The 9,133-nt window shown below is 46.7% G+C and overlaps 1 long non-coding RNA gene across 1 annotated transcript; it reads left to right on the forward strand.

Moving 5' to 3' along the window:
* Positions 1 to 1,264: 1,264 nt before the first annotated feature.
* Positions 1,265 to 8,310, forward strand: LOC113837498. The gene is made up of 2 exons (XR_003488114.2): positions 1,265 to 2,516; positions 8,183 to 8,310. It is a non-coding gene; the product is annotated as an uncharacterized LOC113837498 (long non-coding RNA).
* The last annotated feature ends 823 nt before the right edge of the window (positions 8,311 to 9,133 follow it).

The following is a 9,133-nucleotide window of genomic DNA, read 5'->3' on the forward strand; positions in this document are numbered from 1 at the left end:
TGAGTTTCTCTGCTAAAATAATCTAAGGAGAAAGGAAGAAAGCTGGCCAGGGAGCAAAATGTATGCAGTAGTAGAGAGGTTGCATTTTATTTAGTAAGCCATAGAGGAAAGATGATGTGCTGTGGTTGGATTTCTCGTTGACACAAGCAGACCAACGGACGGACAGTTCTCAAAAGATGAAATACAAATGGAAACAAATACATGAGCATGTTTTCAACGTCACCAGACTGCAGAGGAATGCAAATTAAAACTACACCGAGATCCATCTCACCACAGTCAGAGTGAGTCACTAAGAAAACACATATCAACAAATGTTGGTAAGGCTGCAACCACCGTGGCAGGCAGGACGGAGGCGCCTTGATGTTCCAAATGACCCCGCTATACACTCCTGAGTACTTACCCAAAGGGCTCTGCATCACCATGTCACAGAGACACCTGCACATCCAAGTTTACTGCAACACTAAGCACAAAAATGGAACCGACTAGTGTTCATCGATAAGGGAATGAGTAAAGAAAAAATGAAGACACATCTTGGAATTTTATTCAGCTGTGAAGAATGAAATTATACCATTTATAGGGAAATGGATGCAACTGGAGAGAGTCATAGTAAGAAATTTCTCTCTCATTTCTAGGTCCTAGAATTGGTGTAGACACGCACAGACAATCACATATGTGTGTATGACATGAAAGTACATACAGAATGGTCTGGGAGAAAGAAAGAGATGGACAGGGGAGTGGAGAAAAAAGGGGAAGGGTGAGGATTACGGAGAAGTATGGTATAAATAAATAATGTACTTGTATATATAAAATGAAGACATGGCAATTAAATAATGGAGATTTCTAATTAACGGTGTAATATGAACTGTAGTGAATGCCCAAGGAGATCCAAGCTTATTCACCCATCCATTCTATCATTCTTCTAGCTGTTCATGTATTCTCTTACTCATCATTGATGGGGAGGTCCTTCTGTGTATATGATTGTCTTATTGGTTAATAAATAAAGTACTGTTGGCCAATAGGAAAACAAGATAGGTGGGGCTAGGAGTCAAGGAGGATTCTGGGAAAGGTAGGAGAAAGCGCAGAGTCACCACGTTATCCCGGGAAGACAGGATGCTTCTGCTGGCATCCAATAAGATAAGTTTTATAAAATATATAGATTTATGATAATTAAGACTGAGCTAGCAGATGAGAAATCCTAGTCACTGGCCAAGCAGCATTTGTACAAAATATAAGTCTCTGTGTGTGACTTGGGACCTTAATGTGGTGGCGGGCGGAACTTGGGCGACCTGGTGGAAAGCACCCACGTGGCAGCAGGGCTCGGGTGGCTTGGTGGAAAGACTTATTGTTACACATCATCTCTACATTCCAACAATCATCTAGTTGTTCACTGATATGTGCATGCAAACCACATCCCATACATTTGCTAGGTCGTCTCTCTCCATTCTTTGATTCATAATCCAGTCATTGCCCAGGTGCACAGTCATCCATCTATCCGCCTACGCATCCACTCTTTATTTTGTCGTTCATATGCCCCCCATTGTACATCTGTATCATCCGTTCTCACTCATCCAATCCCACCTTAGTAGTGACGAGAGCATAAACAAAAGTACTGTGCTGTTTGTCTCAGAAAGGCAGAGCACATACAGTTATATGCAGTTTATAACAGTTGATAGTTATATTATCAAGTGTGTTATTAGTTGTGCTGGTTACTTCTCGTTGCTCTGACCAAATACCCAAGAGAAAAGCAACTGAAAGGAAGAAAGTTATACCTAGGCTCGTTGCCGTGACCTGCACAGCTTAGGGAGTGACTGCATCTAAGAACAAAGCCAGGCACACAGTCTGTACCTTTAAAATATTGATTGTTATTATACACATTATAGAATCATCTATGTGCCGGGCTGTGCGCTGTGTCTCCAGGACACAAACCTGAAGGACTCATGCGACGTCATGAGGAAAGCATGTTATACTGCATGCTTATCCATCTTGAGCCTCTGGGCAGACAAAGGGCAGAAGGGACCGGTTCTTACTGGCAGTGAGATTGCCATTCCCATCAGGCCAAGGAGGAGGCAGTCTTGCAGAAGATATGGGAACAACATTAAAAATAGAGAAGAGAGAGGTTAAAGACTCAGCAGAGAGCGGGCATACAGTGTGAGAATGCTGAGCTGTGGGGTATAGTGAGGGCTGTTGTGCAATATTTGATCTCACTCTGACACTCCCGAGGCTTCCAATAAAGTTTACTTTGAATCAGAAGGTGGAGCTAGCTACTAGCTGACCAAAATTAGCCATAGAGGTTTTGGAGGACAGAGGACCAACAGGAGGTAGTAGGGTGGGGCTTAGACAGACTGGATTAAGGAGAGAGGGGTGGGGTCACTGGTTGCTTCTCCTTCACTTCTCTCATCATTCAGGTTCTTACCCCGATATCTGACTCTTGAGTTATTATTGATAATAAGATTATTAGATAAACGCTTCAGACGGCAAGATGAGAAAGAGGGATGGCACGAGGCGCAGACACTGAGGTATGCTGTGGGCCTATTCGGGGTCCTTGACATGGCTGTGCTTGTGTCAAAGAATGCACATTTGCTCAGGCCAGAATTTCATACACACCCTATAGCTCATGATTGCAGAGGTTTTGACTCATGGTCAGCTCACTGCATTGTTCTTTGCTAATTGTTTGTTTAAGACAAGGCAGAATCATCATGGTTGGGGGGGGTTGCAGCGGTGCTGCTCACCATGTGGCAGCCAGGAAGCAGGAAGTGCAGTCGTGAGCTTGTGCTAGTGGGCTTCTTCCTCTTTCCAACTGGGCTTCTTCCTCTTTCCAACTTGGTTGCATCTGGTCCCTAGCCTGTAGGCTGGTGCTGTCTGTGTTCCTGGGGTCCATCTCTCTTGCTGTCCTGCATGCCAATCACCTCAGAAAATGTCTTTTCGTACACATCCTGAAGCACGTCTTACTGATCTTTTGGGAATTTCTCAATCCAATCAAGTTGACGTCACCCTGGTTTATATAGTCACTGTACCACAGTTTTCATCCTTGTGTCAGAGCACATGGTTTTGGGTTATTTTTAAAGTGCACTGAACATCTCATGTTTACAGCATCTCTTTGATTACATCATGTGGTCATAATGAAGGGACCAGCTTCCCTTTCGGCAGCCATAACAGCCAAACACGTGCTTGCCATAAACCTGCCTTGGTCACTTAGAGGTCAGATGCCTGCCTCGTGACAAGGAACCAATCAGAAGTTAGCTGGTGGCACTATGCTTTACGACCCTGGGTGTGCTTTACGGACAAGCGCACAGCAATGACGCACAGAGCATAGCAACCACCCTGGGAGGGCCTATGGGCCATAACAGCCAGTTGACCAATCAACACAGGGCAAGCCCTCCAAGGCTGGAGGCACACCAATCCTGAGCCTGTGCGTACCCCTAGACACTCCCCTTACGCTGCCCTATAAAGATCTGTGTGCAGCGGCTTCAAACTGTCTTTTCTAGCCATCCGCCATGGCGGGTGGGTGAAAGACCTGAGTTAACATGGGGTTAGCTCGTTAAATTACAATAAAGCCTCGTGCAGTTTGCATCAAGCTCTCGAATCCGCCTGGTGATTGGGGTGACCGCAGTCGTGGCCTGGGACCCCAGATACTTGAGTTTTCGGGGGTTTAACAATACTGAGTGGCTGATCTCCACCATGTGGGTTTATATAAGTCCACACTAGGTCAGTCACACTCGGAGGAAGTCCCCTTAATGCCATGTCTTTCGGAACATGCCCTTACTCTTCAGCTTGCATGGCTGTGTGCCATAAAACAAAGACTTTGGGATTTTCCTGGGCTCTTACCTGGTCTAAGGTGGAGAAGTGTCTGTGAATTTCCCACTGTGTTGGGTGAAGAGGACTGTGCCCTTCGTATGCTTCTGGTGTCCTTTTCACCGCCTGGTTCCTGCATATTTCACCATTGGTTTTTCTCGTCACTGACTTGGGTAGAACCTGATCTCTGCTTCAGAGCTGTGATACTCTCACTCCTTGTGGATTGCTGCAATGTCTCGATAGCTCCTCCACCTCTACGCTCAAGAGCGCCCATCATTGCTTTGCTCTGTTTCTGGAGTAAGATGCAGGAGGAGTAGAGAATATTCCAGATGCTGGAACAGAGGCATGGAGAGACATCATGTCTTGGGCTGGGTTTCCCAAGAGTCGGACATTAAAAGGAGTCTGAGAAGGTATTTTATTCTGGAAATGACCTAGAGAACTGTAGGGACAGGGGAAGGAAAGTAGGCAGAAAGAGACATGTCCTTGCCGGGTGTTGGTGGCGCACACCTTTAATCCCAGCCCTTGGGAGGCAGAGGCAGGTGGATCTCTGTGAGTTCGAGGCCAGCCTGGTTTCCAGAGCAAGTGCCAGGATAGGCTCCAAAGCTACACAGAGAAACCCTGTCTGGAGAGAGAGAGAGAGAGAGAGAGAGAGGTCCTTGTTGGAGATGGAAAGATTACCACTGGAGCTCCATAACCACACTGGAAGGTGATACAGTGTAACAGCGTGGGTAAGGGGGCTGCACCTATGCCTGCCACCTCCTGCTTCTCCAGCCTGGTCCACGTAGGAGCCCTGTGATGGGCAGCTTGATAGGATTTAGAATCACCATGAACACAAGCCTCAATGCACATTTGTGTGGAGGGAGTCAACCCTAAATGTGGCAGCATCACAGACTAGATCTGAATAACAAGAAGCTGAGCTGAGCCCAAGGCTTTTTCTCTTCTTCTTCTTCTTCTTCTTCTTCTTCTTCTTCTTCTTCTTCTTCTTCTTCTTCTTCTTCTTCTTCTTCTTTCCTCCTCCTCCTCCTCCTCCTCCTCCTCCTGCTCATCCTCCTCCTCCTCCTCCTCACTGTGGATACAGTGTGTCCAGCGTCATGCTCCTGTTGCACTGCCTCTGCTGCCAGGATACACTAATGTTGAAATTTAAACCAAACAGACCCCCTTTCTTCCCTCCCTCCCTCCCTCCCTGCCTCACAGCAAAGAGGAAGACTATTAATACGGCCCCACCAGCTCCTGCTCAGGCTGAGTATCAATCACTAATGCAGTAATTGCCTTCCGTCTGTGTCAAGTTGACACGGAAACTAGCCTGCACAGACACACACAAAGAAAACATGGCAGCATGTGTAAACTTCAAAAAGGTGCCTGAAAGACCCGGAGTGTGCGTGTTCTTTAACAGGAGCTGTAGTAGCTGCCTTGCCCATGAGGTTTTAAATCTGGCTGCTTCTCCAAAGGGTGGAGCACAGAGAGGAGAGCCCTGGGGTCCTGATGCCTCTGCTCCACTGCTGTGCAATCCCTGCTGCCTGTCTCGGGCTTCTTCCCAGTGAGAGATACACAATTTCTGTTTGAGCCAGGTTGTTACTCCTTTGGAGCGCTCTGTCACATTGAACAAAATGAGACACTAACAGAGGCAATCATGAGGTGGTAATCCAGATTGGATACCTGGATTTGAATACTGGTCTGCTTTTCCCAGCTGAGAGAGACAGAAATTTCCTTTACTCACACCGCCGCCCCCCCCCCTGCCCCCCGTGCCCAAGCAATCAATAATTACTTCATCAGCCTGTGGGAAGAATTAAAAGAAATAATGGAAGTTATGGCGGTTTGAATGAAAATGATCCCCACAGGCTCATATATTTGAATGGCTGGTTCCCAGATGGTGGACTGTTTAGGAGGGATTAGGTGGTGTGGCCTTGTTTGAGGAGGTGTGTCACTGGGGGGGTGAGCTTTGAGGTTTTAAAAGCCCCTGCCAGGCCCAATCTTGTACTTGCTCCCTCTCTCTCTCTCTCTCTCTCTCTCTCTCTCTCTCTCTCTCTCTCCCTCCCTCCCTTCCTCTCTCTCTCTCCCTTGTAACTTGCAGATCAGATGTAAACTCTCTTCGACTGCTCCAGCACTTTGTCTGCCTGTCTGCCAGAGTACTCCCCACCATGACTAACTAACCCTCTAAAGCTGTAAGCAAGCCCCCAATTAAATGCTTTCTTTTGTAAGTTTCTTTGGTCATGGTGTCTCTTCGCAGCAATAGAACAGTAACTAAGACAGAAGCAAAATGTGTTCACACGGCGCCTGACCCAATACAAGAGTTTGATAAATGTTAATATGGTCACCAACAGTGGTCATTCAGAAGGGACAGAGTTCCTGCTCCACGCTTGGCACTGTGCTTGCAAAGTCAGGGTAAGGGTAAAGTTTCTACTATCAAAGAGTCACTGCCTTTTACACAGAATGTTGAGTTGTAGGCCAACTTATAAAAGTTTAGTGCCAGGAAGTAGCTCTGAAGGTTCCAAAGACACCAAGAAGAAGGCACCAACCCCAGAGAGGAGGAGTCATAGGTGGCTCCACTCCACTCTCCTCCAAAGACAAATGGTGTAATGTGGTTGATTGGGGAAAGAAATCTAGGGTTCACCAATGTGCTGCCTACAAGAAACTCACTTTAGATACAGGGCACACAGACTGGAAATGAAAGGACAGAACACAGTCTGTGCCGATGGTAATGCAGAAATAGCTACACTAATCCCTCACAGAGTGAATCTGAGTCAAAAATAGTCACAAGAAAGGCTGGGCATGATAGTGCAGTCATGTAATCCCAGCACTCATGACAGACAATGGAGGGTCATAAGTTTGAGGCCAGCCTTGATTACATACCAAGACTGTTAAAACAAAACAAAATAAAACTGCCATAAGCTAAAAAAGGCTCTGTGTAATGATAAGGGATCATTCACTAGGAAAATGAAACAATTAAAAATACGTATGCATCAAATCAAGGTTCCTCTCTTAATTAAGATTTCCATTGCTGTGAAGAGACACCATGACCACAGCAGCTCTTATAAAGGAAAACATTTAGTTGAGCTGGCTGCTTACAGTGCAGAGGTTCGGTCCATCTTCTTGGCTATAAGCATGGCAGTGTGCAGGCAGACATGGTGCTGACTACATTTTGAACGGAAGTCAACAGGAAAAGTGAACTGAGCGTAGGAAACCTCAAAGCCCGCCCCCACAGTAACACACTTCCTCTAACAATACCATACCCACTCCAACAAAGCCACACCTCCTAATAGTGCCACTCCCTATGAGATTACAGAGTCAATTACATTCAAACTACCACAGTCCTTGATTGTATAAAGCAAATGGTGTCACGGTTAAAGAAGCAGCTGGCCACAAGCTAGATGAGCCTAGGTCTTGTCAAGTTGCCAACCAATATTAATCCTCAGAGACACTGATGCACATTCGTGCATGGGAGCCAGAGAAGAGGAAGAAACCACGAAGGGAAGGACATTGTAGGTGTCTACACATAAGAAAAGCCACCTTGATTTGACGGTCACAGCTGGATGAACCCCTTCTCGTTCAATGGAGAAAGCTGAGGTCTAAAGACTGTAATATATTCAGCAGTTAAGAGCACTGGCTACTGTTAGTCTCAAACCCAGGACAAGTCTCAGTAGCTGTGACTCCTCCCAACACCTCTCAACCCACCCTTTACTGGAAGCCAATCCCTCCCAGGGACTGGGCTTCCACTTCCCTTCTTCCCTTCCCCCAGCCTGATCTCTGAGTAACCCAGACATTTGGGTTACACTAGTCTCTTGGCCCTGGCTGCCTACTCTTGGTCAGCGGCTGCTCTGTTGCTCTCTCTTTCCCTTTCTCCTTTCATGGTCTGGTTTAGTCTGCCAGCCGTGTTCATCCTGGACTCTTCCCTCTGCCTTCCTTCTCCCTTACATCTACAATAAAAATCTTTTATTTCATGTTTTCATTCACTTACTTTTCCAGAAGACCTGGGTTCAATTCCCAACACCCATGTGGCAGCTCACAAAGCATCTGCCATTCCAGTCCCAGGGGATCTAACATCCTCTTCTGGCCTCTGAGGGCACTGCACACTTAGGGTGCACAGATGCAGGCAAAGCACCTGTACGCGCAAAATAAAGGGACAAATTTAAGAGTGTAGTGTTTTGCACAAGATTATTAGTAAGTTTATATCTGAGCAATGATTTAAAGCTAAGAAATTTCTGGATGACCAAGGAACCAGAGTAGCAGTTGTGAAACAAGTTTAGTCGACTATTTAATAAGCAGGCTTGAAGGTCATTGAGGATGGCCCCTCCTTCGTAAGAGCCTTTGGACTAGACTTGCCACCATTATAGGGCCAGGCAGTGATGGGTCAAAGCCTGGATCTTCATGCATGTGTTCTTACTCCTTCCAGGGAAGAGCTGCTCTGTGGAGGTCTCCCAGGTCAAAAGGGCTCGGTCACTGAGGAGCAAGCTGGGGCTGCTGCTGAATGTGCCTTGGAGTTTTGGAACGAGAACAATAAAAATAAGCGTGTTATGCCGACTCTTGTTTCGTTCACCAGCTGAGGTTTCCTGGGGCAGAGTTCTTGAGGGCAGGGTTGAGTTGTTGAGTGTGGGGAAGGCGTTCTTGTTTGGAAGTTCAAGCTGCTACACACACACACACACTAGGGGGAAAGAGGGGTGTTCTGTAGGTCTGGAGGAGACTGAGTATCCATTCTAGCCTGTGCTCATCACCATTGATCCCATGGTCACCTCTATTTTGAAAACTGTTTGGGGGGCTGGCTGTCAGGGCTCTGTGGTTTGGCAGAAGTCACTGGGATCCTAGGATCCCCCTTTTCTCCTGGTCCAGCAGGCTCTTTACCTATCTGCTCCAAAGCCTCTGCACTTGGGAATCCAGAAAGACCCAGGCTCTCTGGAGTCCGAGGATCCAGGAGAGACAGTTATTTGAACACACTACACTCCACGCTTCTCCTATCCAGTGCATGAACAGAAACCCAGAGTGCAGAGATGGCTGTAAAGCCTTTCTGGAAGAGAAGACGTGTCAGAAGAAGGTGATTCTCTGTCCCCTGACCTCTGGGAAGAGCTCCAGGCAGGAGAAATTTACAAAATTCCTTTCTTTACCCACCCAGCTTTGAATTTCATGGAAAACAAAAAAGACAAGCCAAAAAACGAAGAAGCTTTGCTAGAGTCTGTGGAATGATTTGAGTGTCTTGGATCTAGGTTTCTGTCCTTGTCAACCTACCAACTGGGTGTGTTTGGGTAAGAATTCTCTGCAAGCCTCAGTTTCCCCAAGTATGAACAGACGGTAGTATAGGATCTTCTGTCTTGCTTAAGGACAGACACGTCAGTCTTGAGGTAAGACAGCC

The sequence above is a fragment of the Cricetulus griseus genome, chromosome 10 (genome assembly GCF_003668045.3).
Source record: "Cricetulus griseus strain 17A/GY chromosome 10, alternate assembly CriGri-PICRH-1.0, whole genome shotgun sequence".
In the NCBI taxonomy this organism is placed as follows: domain Eukaryota; kingdom Metazoa; phylum Chordata; class Mammalia; order Rodentia; family Cricetidae; genus Cricetulus; species Cricetulus griseus.